The following is a 13505-nucleotide window of genomic DNA, read 5'->3' as shown; positions in this document are numbered from 1 at the left end:
AACGCCATGGTTTTCTTCGACTGTGTGAGACCGGTAGGATAGCTCCGGATCGGGGCCGTTTTGTTGTCATCGTTTTTCAAGCGAAGGTCGAATTCCTGTTCTTCCCTGTGGATATCCTCCACGGTAGACAACACGGGTCCCGCGTGTTCTGTGACCTTGACCTTCTGACGAGCGGTAGTGTTTCCTTCGCTCTGGCCGTGCTGGGAGAGAGGAACACCGGTCTTCTGTCTGTTGGGATGGGATGACGTCTTTTGCGACTCTTCTTCATCGCGCGTCGCACTGTGTGAGCCGTGCCAAGGGGGGGCTCGTGAATCATTGGTGCTGCCTACTGCTGAAAGTAGGAAGTAATTATGTCGTTTAACAGCATAACGAATGTCTAAAATCACTTAAGATATCGCGTGTATTTTACACATGACTGTGTCAGCACAACACGCTGGAAGTTAAGATATCGCGTGTATCTTACACCTGACTGTGTCAGCACAACAGGACTTAAGATATCGCGTGTATCTTACACCTGACTGTGTCAGCACAACACGCTGGAAGTTAAGATATCGCGTGTATTTTACACCTGACTGTGTCAGCACAACACGCTGGAAGTTTGAAGGCTCTGCGTTTGAGAGTTATCTAAATGTCCCGGTTCGTTGTGGGTCTCATTACCTGCAGACCCCCCCCCCCCCCCATTTTTTATGGCTTCTGAGAAGAGTGACACCTACACCGGTCAGTCTGTCCTGGCGTCATTGTAAGCCAAAATAGGTGAATGCACTATTTTAGAAACAGCTTTATTTCCCTCCCCGCCCCTCCCCCCCCCCCTTCTTCTCTATCTATCTATCTCTCTATCTCTCCATCATCATCATCATCATCATCATCATCATCATCATCATCATCATCATCATCATCGTCGTCGTCATCATCATCATCATCCCCCATCATCATCGTCATCATTATAATCATCATCATCATCATCACCATCATCACCATTATCATCGCCATCATCAACACCATCATCATCATCATCATCATCATCATCATCACCATCATCACCACCATCATCATCCCCCATCCTCATCGTCAACAATCACATGGGAGGCAATTAATCGGACATCGTCGTCAGGCATCGGACATCGTGCCTCACATGTTCATATCGGCAGGTGTCGGGCAGATGTCCTATCCTACTTCCTTGAGGGCAGATAGAGTACGACTGAATTGCGCTAGTATCAGTTGAAGCGCTTACATTGCATTCATTTTTGATCGCAGAGCTGGACCTTGTCAGAATGTTGCAGCTATGTACTCTAGAGCACAAGACTAAACTTAATGACCCTTTTCCCGCTTGGCACCATGAGTACAGACACAGCAGCACATTTGCAAGAAAATTTGACCCAGAGCACTGATACTTGCTGATCGGTAAAATTCAGTCACTTTATGTAGCCCACTGGCATGAAATCTCTCTGGTATGGAGTAAATACATGCCCTGAACGCCAGTTGTTTTGGGGATTGCATTTATAGGTAAACTGCGTCTTCTGAAAAGTGAGCAAATGGAATAAAGTTACCTTAAAATTCGTGTTTGTGTTCATTGCAAGCGGTCAATCAACAGGCATTTGTTCATTTGCCTCATGAATTGTTTAGTGAAATTGTTATACGTTATTTGTATTTATGACCATAATATTACGTTTTAGCGTTCCTCCGAGAACAATATGACTGGCGAGATCTGTGTAATATAGTTTGGTCAAAAATACAAATAACATTCATGTATCGAACGATTCTGGTAAAAATTCCTTTTAGTTTGTATGATTGAACGCACACAAACATGCACTATTTTGTAGTATCGGCTGGCCGCCTAAATATAATGTTTGTCGGCCTCTGACGTCAGGGGGATCCGAGAAGAGAAATCCAGTGTTAAATCGATGGATTATACGTTGTTTGTATGTTTGACCAAAACATGGGATGTTACACAGATCAGGAGTCATTTGAGTTAAAAATACAAGTAATGTCGCCTTGAGTCGCCTTGTGGTGAGATATGTGCGCGTTATACATGCTTGTATTATTATTTAAGTTATTGAGACATCCCAGTGCACTAAGGGATTTATAGAGCAAATCGAGAAAATTCATTATTGAACGAAGCGCATAGCGCTGAGTTCAATAATTATTTTCGAGATTGTTTCAATAACGATATTGTCAGTACCGCCAGAGAAAAAAGAAGATTCAAAACGCACATTTTGCTACGCGCATTTGGATAGGCGTAACTGTGAGGTCAGATTTGTGTCAGATCTACTTTTGTGTGGGCTGTCTCAAGTGTGTCGTGCTTTCGTCACACGCATTTCAATTTCTGTTGGTAAATTCCAGTGTAGCGTTAAGCTGAACAGCGATGATCTTTCAGAGAGACCTCATTTGAACTCGGAACAAGAAGAGCAAACGCTCGATCGAGTCACTTTCGCAGTTCTGAATATTATATGAGGCATCAGATGGACAGGAAGAAATTGCTATTCACAACACAATGAGTCACGTTCACATAAAATTTGAGCCCGGTCACTTTTATAGTTTCCGAGAAAAGCCCAACGTTAAGTTGTGTGTTGCCGAACAGAAAAGGCTAGTTATCTCCCTTGTTTTTCTGATAACGTTCGTAAAAGGCTACAGATGTAAATACTTTGATGTAAAGAATAATCCTACAAAGTTTCAATCACATCCGATGAACTTTGTCAAAGATATAAAATGTCTAATTTTTCCTTTGACGCTGACCTGTGACCTTGAAAAAGGTCAAAGGTCAACGAAACCATCGTTAAAGTGTAGAGGTCATTGGAAGTCACGACTAAACAAAATATGAGCCCGATCGCTTTGATAGTTTCCGAGAAAAGTCCAACGTTAAGGTGGTGTCTACGGACGGCCGGCCGGACGGCCGGCCGGACGGCCGGCCGGACAGACTAACACTGACCGATTACATAGAGTCACTTTTTCTCAAGTGACTCAAAAAGGACTGTGCTCTTCGTTATTTGCGATTCGAAACCTCCAGTCGAGCTTCGACTGTGCGGAGTGACTCCCCTTGAATTGACTACCCCCCGAAGGACTCGACGATTAGCACATTTTCAAAATAAATGTGGCATATTTCTCGTGTTGTATCTTCACTCATCGGGGAGTCTGATACTAAATATGAACGGTAAGAATGCTCTGAACCCTACACGTATTATATCCCCATCGTTTTTTCGTTCACATTTGCCCAACATGTTAATTTGCTGAGCGGGGTTTATGTCGTCTGCTAGGCTAGGGCAATCGAACCACTGCAGTCTGCACTGAGTCTGCACGCATGAGGCAGGCTGGTAATAAGTCTTATATATGGTAAGAACCGTACACGTTTTCGATTACGATTGTTCTTGCCTTGAAATAATAATTCGGAAACCATTCATTTACTGAACTGATGCAGTCGTATTTCAGTGTAGTCTGCTACGTATGACAGAGTCGATCGAATCAGTCTTCCAAATGCTGGTCTAGCTCAGTAGCTGGTAGTGGTACGTTATCGGAATAACACTTTTGTTTTCTGTTAGCCGGTGGGAATTGTATATTAACTCATCATTTGGTAATGTGGATGATAAGCTACATGCCACTAACACTGCATATGAGAAGAATCTATGCTAGTCGGCGAAAATGAGATGAAATACAGCGGCTTCTATTTTTAGATCAGTGGCACTGTGGCAGGGGCACCTGCAATCTGTCAGAAAACAACCACTTCTGCTTTAATTGAGAAGCAGGGAATTTATGGTCATTTGGTATTGTGGATACTATTATCTACATGTCAATAATTAATTCTGAGGATGAGAGCACAGTCTCGCTTAGGCAAAGGGCGGAAGAATACGCTCTGTGGAAAAGTTAGCGCACTCCAAGAGTGCGCTAACAGTTTCAGCGCATCGCCATTAGCCAATCAACTGGTTCACATCAGTCATGTGACACCAGTACTTACTAACAATTATTATTATAACATTTACGTATCGATCGGCTTTAGTTAAGAGTTCCTATCATTTTGCTCGATTGAATGCACACAAACATGCACTCTCTTTTTTGTCTCGGCTAGCCGCCTAAATATGATATCTTTTTTTGTCTCGGCTAGCCGCCTAAATATGATATCTTTTTTTGTCTCGGCTAGCCGCCTAAATATGATATCTTTTTTTGTCTCGGCTAGCCGCCTAAATATGATATCTTTTTTTGTCTCGGCTAGCCGCCTAAATATGATATCTTTTTTTGTCTCGGCTAGCCGCCTAAATATGATATCTTTTTTTGTCTCGGCTAGCCGCCTAAATATGATATCTTTTTTTGTCTCGGCTAGCCGCCTAAATATGATATTTTTTTTCGGACTGACGTCATATGGCTCGAAGATGGGAAATCCTATGTTTGATGAATACATTGTTTGTTTTTTTAAATACACTCACTGACTCCAACGTATATTCCTTATATGGTCAAGTACGTCACTTTTAATTTCCACATATGGTAAAAGATGAAATACAGCTTGGGAAAAACCGGGGAAACTATGCTGTAACTTTCTGATCATGCGCTTTGGAAACCTATTTAGACCATTTTGTAATTATCTGAACATGCGCACTTGTCAACATTCACTTTACGCAGGGCTCCTCAAAGTGCGCGTCCCTGCGTCCTATACGCAATAGAAGCCGAAAACACGTACTACAAATGTATAGAGGGGGTCCCGGGACGACCTAAACTTTAGAATACCGGGTCCTCGACGCACTAAATTTCTGTTATATATATACTTTTTTCAGACTGCAATCGTCAGCAATTGTACACAGCACACTATGCGTTACCACAATGTTTTATAAGTACACCGGGACTTTTCGACCATATCAACCGTCTCCAATTGTGCAGTGGGGGGCCACGGACTCTCTTAAAGCTGAAAGTGGGAGGTTCCGGGCCCCTCCAGGAAGGGCGTCTGTGGGGAGCCCTGCCTGTACGTGTGTGTGTGTGTGTTTTTTTGTTTGTTTTTTTAACTGCGCAGAAGTCTTCAGATACCAACGCTCGGAAACGCTAAGGAAAAGGTGATTTTTTACCGGTTTGAAACAAAAGTCCCATATGTGACCCTCCACCACGAAATGAGTCGCATGTCACCTATCGCGGTTCTGCGCTAGGCTTAATTAATGTAAGTCCGGGGAGTGTTTGGTAACAGTGTGAGGGTCACCTTAGTCACAGGCGTATAACTCAAACAGTTTTCGCTCTTTTCTAAAACGGTTTTCACCACTGGATAGAGCATACAAAATTCGTTAGGAAAATGTAAAAATATGAAAATCATGCAAAGGTGACATGCGACTCATTCCGTGGTGGAGGGTCACATATCATTGGAGTATGTTCATGCCACCTAATCTTATCATGGTCCTGAAGTAAAGATAGTTCTTACCTTTCGTCCACTATCAACTGAGTTAAGGCCAGGAGCGAACTGTTACACTGTTTGTCGCTCATGGTCTAGAGTGTAATGTTCTGTCTTCGGGAAGCGAGCAAAAAATAGTTGTGGTGGAGAATGTATGGCACCTTCATTGTGACCATGAAGAAGCCAACACTCGCATGACCCTACATGCAAAGCATGCGTTGACCTCCCTCGAAGGTGTCATGATTCGAAGCTCAGATTCTTATGTGTATTTCCTTTAACTACTTGGAGACAGGAGGTGGCAGGAATGTGAAGATGGTCAGCGTTCATGAAGCGTACAAACACTTCTGTGCAGAAGTATGTAAAGCAATCCGCGCGCGCGCGCGCGCGCGTGTGTGTGTGTGTGTGTGTGTGTGTGTGTGTGTGTGTTGGTGTTGGTGTGTGTGTTTGTGTGTGTGTGTTAGTGTATCGACATGGCAGACACGGTTGACCTAGTGGTAATGCGTCCGCCCCGTGATCGGGAGGTCGTGGGTTCGAACCCCGGCCGGGTCATACCTAAGACTTTTAAATTGGCAATCTAGTGGCTGCTCCGCCTGGCGTCTGGCATTTGGGGGTTAGTGCTAGGACTGGTTGGTTCGGTGTCAGAATAATGTGACTGGGTGAGACATGAAGCCTGTGCTGCGACTTCTGTCTTGTGTGTGGCACACATTAAATGTCAAAGCAGCACCGCCCTGATATGGCCCTTCGTGGTCGGCTGGGCGTTAAGCAAACAAAAAACAAAACAAAATACACCAGTTAACAGTTCCGCGGCCATTTTAGATCTCGCACAGGCGCACTTCTTTAATCGCGACCAGATTCGACCTATTTCCTTTTCTGGGTGATGCGCATATCGTTTTTCGGCATGTTTATGTCTTATTCCTTTTCCGGTTGATTTCACCGCTTGCGCAGATCGTTTTATTCGCCCACGTCTCTACGCAATGGACACTACTCCGGCGCACTACTCCACCCGGTGAAAGGGGGAAACATTTTCTTCAGTACAAGTAGTCTTTATGAATAAACAATTAACAAGAAGGACGTTGTAAATTCATTCAATGCAGATAAAATAAGAAGTATGTTTGACGAACTTGTTCTGTTCTTTATTCACAGACAACATATGTGAAGATCGAGAGATGTTATTAAAAAACCGTGTTCCAGGCAACTCGCAAACAGATAACCGCTGTGTACTTCACCACAACCCAACGCAAATGAAACATGACACACTACTATTTGGCATACCTTTTTGCATTCATTGAACTTTCCCCAATAAATTCGGCTCACATCAGTCGTACTAAAAGTTGGTCAAAACACGACACACGGGCGATAACAAATGCCCACCTGAATGGTGGTTCGCAACCACACACTAACGACCGTCTAGGCACGTAATGAATTTTTCAATCTTCAGACCACCATGTTTTAAGTCGGTTACTCCCATTACTGCAACCAATAACACAGCATGTTAAAGGCATATGTACGCGCTCCCGTGTTTACAAAGTGTAGTTTGCCCATAATCGATGTCAAACGCACCATAAGACCATATAATGACGATATGTCACCATGCGCGGACCATAATACATGCATTACAGCTTGTTCTAGCCTCTGAAAAAGTGAGGATGTCAACAAAGCCGCGGTGTTAGCTCCCTTGCATCAACGTTACATGTGTTGCCAAATCTATAAATGAAAATTAACATATCTCAACATTGAAGGGGTTCTAGACCACAATATTTTGCAAGGAACTTAATTTAGCATGTCTCCAGCTGTTGGTAAAGCAATTAGCGTGTATAGTCATCGAGTACATATGCCTTTAACGCCATCGCTATTTTGGATGTAACGTGAGGTTTTTGTTATAACGTAGAGGAAAACACACCGTCCCGTTCAATTGCTTCCATCACGTTGAACAGACGATGCAGCGGTTGAGCAGACGATGCAGCGGTTGCTCGTCGAAATTTCTCGTCCAAACATAATCGCTTTGGGTATCACGTGAGTTTTTCTTCTTTGTACCATGTAAGTGCCGAAACTGTTAACTGGTGTATCGACATGGCGGAAAAATGTTGTGTGTTGGGCTCATAATCTGAATTGAATGACGGGGTAAACTGTGGGACATCAGTTCACAAAAGCTCTCACCAAGCAAAACAGAAACGACTTGCAGAACGTACTTACCCGTACCGGGCTGTGGCAAGAAATGCAGCACACCGAACAATACCAACACGAAATTGTTGCCCGTCATTTCATCTTTCTGCTGGAACTTATGTTGAGAAACGTCATCATGACGTCACGGTCGTTTGTTCTAGTTTATGTCTGTCTCGGACACACCAACGCATCAGAAGCATATTAGTCTCATCCAGCCCCGAATGACATTCTTTCTGAGTTGTTCTTTGCTACTAGTGGTGACAAGTGGGTGTCAGCTCACACGGACGCATTTTTCAATACAGTCAAGGGGAGAAACTGGTCACAAAGCACCCAGTACATGCCAGAGAGATAGGAGAATCGGCACAATCAAAGAAAATACCAAAATCATTCAATAGATATGGAAATATTAACCCTTGGGCTGGTTGTCGCGACATATGTCGCGCTACTTTACGTATGAAATGACGGGCAACAATTTCGTGTTGGTATTGTTCGGTGTGCTGCATTTCTTGCCACAGCTCTGTTCGGGTAAGTACGTTCTGCAAGTCGTTTCTGTTTTGCTTGGTGAGAGCTTTTGTGAACTGATGTCCCACAGTTTACCCCGTCATTCAATTCAGATTATGAGCCCAACACACAACATATTTCCGCCATGTCGATACACCAGTTAACAGTTTCGGCACTTACATGGTACAAAGAAGAAAAACTCACGTGATACCCAAAGCGATTATGGTTGGACGAGAAATTTCGATGAGCAACCGCTGCATCGTCTGCTCAACGTGATGGAAGCAATTGAACGGGACGGTGTGTTTTCCTCTACGTTACAACAAAAGTTAAACCTCACGTTACATCCAAAATAGCGATGGCGTTAACATGCTGTGTTATTGGTTGCAGTAATGGGAGTAACCGACTTAAAAAATGGTGGTCTGAAGATTGAAAAATTCATTACGTGCCTAGACGGTCGTTTGTGTGTGGTTGCGAACCACCATTCAGGTGGGCATTTGTTATCGCCTGTGTGTCGTGTTTTGACCAACTTTTAGTACGACTGATGTGAGCCGAATTTATTGGGGAAAGTTCAATGAATGCAAAAAGGTATGCCAAATAGTAGTGTGTCATGTTTCCTTTGCGTTGGGTTGTGGTGAAGTACACAGCGGTTATCTGTTTGCGAGTTGCCTGGAACACGGTTTTTTAATAACATCTCTCGATCTTCACATATTTTGTCATGTGAATAAGAACAGAACAAGTTCGTCAAACATACTTCTTATTGTATCTGCATTGAATGAATTTACAACGTCCTGCTTGTTAATTGTTTATTCATAAAGACTACTTGTACTGAAGAAAATGTTTCCCCCTTTCACCGGGTGGAGTAGTGCGCTGGGGTAGTGTCCCTTGCGCAGAGACGTGGGCGAATAAAACGATCTGCGCATGCGGTGAAATCAACCGGAAAAGGAAAAAGACATAAACATGCCGAAAAACGATATGCGCATCACCCGGAAAAGGAAATAGGTCGAATCTGGTCGCGATTAAAGAAGTGCGCCTGTGCGAGATCTAAAATGGCCGCGGAACTGTTAACTGGTGTATTTTGTTTTGTTTTTTGTTTGCTTAACGCCCAGCCGACCACGAAGGGCCATATCAGGGCGGTGCTGCTTTAACATTTAATGTGTGCCACACACAAGACAGAAGTCGCAGCACAGGCTTCATGTCTCACCCAGTCACATTATTCTGACACCGAACCAACCAGTCCTAGCACTAACCCCCAAATGCCAGACGCCAGGCGGAGCAGCCACTAGATTGCCAATTTAAAAGTCTTAGGTATGACCCGGCCGGGGTTCGAACCCACGACCTCCCGATCACGGGGCGGACGCATTACCACTAGGTCAACCGTGTCCGCCATGACGATACACTAACACACACACACACAAACACACACACACACACACACACACACACACACACACGCGCGCGCGCGCGGATTGCTTTACATACTTCTGCACAGAAGTGTTTGTGCGCTTCATGAACGCTGACCATCTTCCCATCCCTGCCATCTCCTGTCTCCAAGTAGTTAAAGGAAATACACATAAGAATCTGAGCTTCGAATCATGACACCTTCGAGGGAGGTCAACGCATGCTTTGCATGTAGGGTCATGCGAGTGTCGGCTTCTTCATGGTCACAATGAAGGTGGCATACATTCTCCACCACAACTATTTTTTGCTCGCTTCCCGAAGACAGAACATTACACTCTAGACCATGAGCGACAAACAGTGTAACAGTTCGCTCCTGGCCTTAAAGTGCATCTAAACCCCATTATTCAACCCAAAACCCTTATTACCAACGCAACCATACACCCAGATGCATTCCATTCCCACCCCTTCAAAGGCCCGAAGATGCGAGGAGCAGACGCAGCGAGTGGGAAAAGTCCGTAAAAGCTCGCACCTGCCAGCCTTCAGCTGAAACAAGACGATGATGCTAAAAATAGAAGCGTCGGCAGATGACGTAGAGATGGGAATGGGAGTGGGAGCGGAAGCAGCGCCCTCTCCATGGATCTAGATCTAACTTTCTGCAAACACGAGTCAGCATGAGTAGATCGTTTCTGCGTCGTTTACGGTTGCAATACTATCCATGCAAACATGCCGGTGTAACACGAAATGTTTACTCCACGAAAAATGTACTCCGGAGTAAATATTTCGTACGAAATTCTTACTCCGAGTACACTTTTCGTACGAGAAAAGAACTCCCCAAGGCACGAAAAAATTACTCCCTCCACAACATTTTTACTCTACATTTTTTTTCTTCCAGGAAAAATCTCGTACGCAAAAATGGGATGCGGGCGAAGGGATAATGCCAATAAGTGATCTCGCGCACACGAAAGTCGCGCTACCCTCCTTCCACCTTTTCCACCACCAAGACTAACAGGGGACAAGGGAGTACAAATTTAGTACACCTGGCATGGGAAGTTAAATTGCTCGTGTTGGGGTGAAGTAATTTATTCGTTATTTATTCGTCAGGGGAGAAACATTTTTGTACGAAATGTTTACTCGGAACTCACCTGTCTTGGGGAGTAATTTTCTCGTGCAATGGGGGAGTGCTTTTTTCGTAAAGGGAGTCACTTTTTCGTACGAAATGTTTACTCCGGAGTAAAAATTCTCGTGGGAGTAATTTTCTCGTGTTACACCGGGAATAAGTAAGCTTACTCACGGGTTCCCTCAAGTCTTTCACAGAAGGAAAGCTTGGATTGACTTTGTGGAAACAGTTTATTCACAACCAAAAGACCATCGAGTGGACACCATTTTGCAGATGATGCATTTGCAGAACAGTTCACAGCTCCCTTGTTCGAATCCGAACTCGGTTATCGTCCCGAGTCGGAGGTTGTTGGAGGATTCTGTCCCGTCAGGGATCCCACTAACGTTTATCAATGTGAAGAAGAATTTTAATGCTGCATAAAAGACAGTTGAGACGGCTGACGAAGAAGTGTCGAACCGGAGAAAGACTCAAAGTCGACGGAAAAGAAAAGTGATGAAGGCAAGTGATCGTTATGTTTCTGTTGGCGGTGCATGATTAAATTTAACGGCAGACGTAGTGCGTTGCATCTCCATCGTTTATGTAAGGTATGTGTGTCCGTGTGAATATGTGTAGGAGGGAGACTGAGACTCTCAAAAATTCTGATTTCTGATTTCTCTCTCTGTCTTGCCAATAAAATAATAACGAAGAGATACACACAGAAAGACACACACACACACACAAACAGACACAGACACACACAACCACACCCATAGACATGCATATCCACTTTGTTGATCCAGAATCACAGAGACAGACGGACAGACACATACACCACACATACGCATAGACATGCACATACACTTTGATCCAGATTGACACATAGACGGACGGACACACACACACACACACACACATTCACACGCAAACAGTCGCATTCACATATACACACACACACAATCACACTCAAAACACACATAAACACACATCATACCTCCAGCAGATTTGTTTTACAATGTAGAAATATCTAGGTCATTGATTGTTGGAGTCATTCCTGTAAAATCTCCCAAATCTAACAAACAAATACATGTACGTGTAGTTGAAACAAATGTCTTGTGCAAGAGAGATAAAGGGAGATAATTTTGATGCAATTGTTAATGACATTGCATAGTGATATCCTTTAAAAAATACATTTGATAATAAGGAATTGATATCTCTACACAATGTATCTTCCTTGTTTTATGTATGACATTGAGTTATAGTTAAAATTGTATTCTCGGAATTGTTCAAAAATAAATTTGAAGGGAGGCAACTAATAGATGAACAAACAATATTACAATTTACACATTCAGTTATGCTTTTTTTTTGGATAAGATCTATTAATGAGAATTATACAATAAATACACATGGAGGGGGAGGGGTGCAGAGTGATTTTGAATGAAGTATCTGCCTAATATTTAGTAAAGCGTGGAATTATGACTGAGAGTCATTAATTCAGTGCATTTAAATTTGTATCCTGTTTTCAGGCTGTTCCTTATTGCCACTTTGCATTACAATGAAAATGGGGACAGGGGTGATGCGCTTGATGAGGAAGGAAATCCGACGTTGTCCATCACATTCTCAAAAGGAAAGAAAGGAGAGTACAGTGTGAGGAAGTGCAAAGGGCCACAAGCTTATGGTAAGTTACATGCAGGGTAACTACTGACTGCTGGTTTTTAGCACACACACACACAAATGAAAATCCTCTTCTTTTCTTATACTCCAGAATTCTGGCAATTTACCCAAACACACACTCACACACACAACTGAAGAGGGAAAAGACAGAGAGAGAAATATTACATTTAAAGGATTAACAGATTTTGTTCAGTTGGGTATTCGCTAGAACTGCTGCAATCTTCCGAAAATGCATTTTTGCATGCATAAAAGCTATTCTTGGTTCCGTGCTAATAATGCCTTTTCACGACTATCTCATCCTGAGCTATCCACTGTTACATTTACAGGTCACGTGTCAAGATTGCTTCAACGTCTGTTTGAGAAGCTGACAAAGGATCCAGGTGCCTTTGAAGCTTCCTTCCCAGAGGAATTTTGTGACAAACCTGACTTTTGGGCCGCTGCATATCACCACCACCCCCCCCCCCCCCCCCCCCCCCCAATACCGATAAGAAGCTGCAGCACCATACAGTACAAGATAACCAAACTGATCCCACTTTTCCCCGCTGATGTTGACACCAACGACAATACTGAACCAAATGCACTTGCAAGGAATTACAGATTTTACTCTTTTATCCAAGCGGAGCGCGGGCGGAGCCCGCGCGTAGCGAGGTATTTTTTTTTTTTCATCTCCCAGCACTGAAAATTTTTTTGCCAAGTGGTGTCTGTCTGGACATTGTTCTAGAATTCATCTTTTAGCACAATATTAGCGACACTGTTTGGACAATTCTATTAAAATTAGGCGTACAAACTGATTTTGTTTCGGGGAATCCTCTCAGAGGATCAGAATTTTCATATAATATCATCGGAAGCTGTTACAACGGGAAAATGTGAAACTTTTGTCACTTTTTAACATGGAATTTCATCTTTGAGCGTTTCAAGCGGACTTTAATAAAATAGTTATTTGCGAATTAAGCAGCGGAAGACACTCACCGGTTCAACATGTGTATGGTCATTAAACCTCAAAACATTTCAGTAAGTGGTTTAGACAAACACCTCGGACATGTGAGGGTGACTGGTTTGTAGCTGAAGAGTTTTTTTCTAAAGTGTGTTCTAAATACAAATGACGTACTGGTAATGATGTAATGAGTTGTTCTAATCTTGTTCTTGGAACTCTTGCTGTTCCAAGCTTGTTCTTAGCAAGTCTTGGTGACGAGAACAAAGACTATCAATGAAATCTTTAGAAATAACCTCTGACAACGACGACGATGACGACGACGACGACGATAACAACAACAACAACAAATGACATCGACGACGACGACGACAACAACAACAACAACA

General features: G+C 43.3%; 1 protein-coding gene across 1 annotated transcript in view; it reads right to left on the bottom strand.

Annotated features, from left to right (window-relative positions):
* The window catches only part of LOC138972614 (galactoside alpha-(1,2)-fucosyltransferase 2-like), a 162790-nt gene that overhangs the window by 39799 nt on the left and 109486 nt on the right, over window positions 1-13505 (bottom strand). The window lies entirely within an intron of this gene.

This window comes from Littorina saxatilis, linkage group LG8 (assembly GCF_037325665.1).
Source record: "Littorina saxatilis isolate snail1 linkage group LG8, US_GU_Lsax_2.0, whole genome shotgun sequence".
NCBI classification, from domain to species: Eukaryota; Metazoa; Mollusca; class Gastropoda; order Littorinimorpha; family Littorinidae; genus Littorina; species Littorina saxatilis.
The sequence above is the reverse complement of the archived record's forward strand: the minus strand, read 5'-3'. Positions and strand labels throughout refer to the sequence as shown.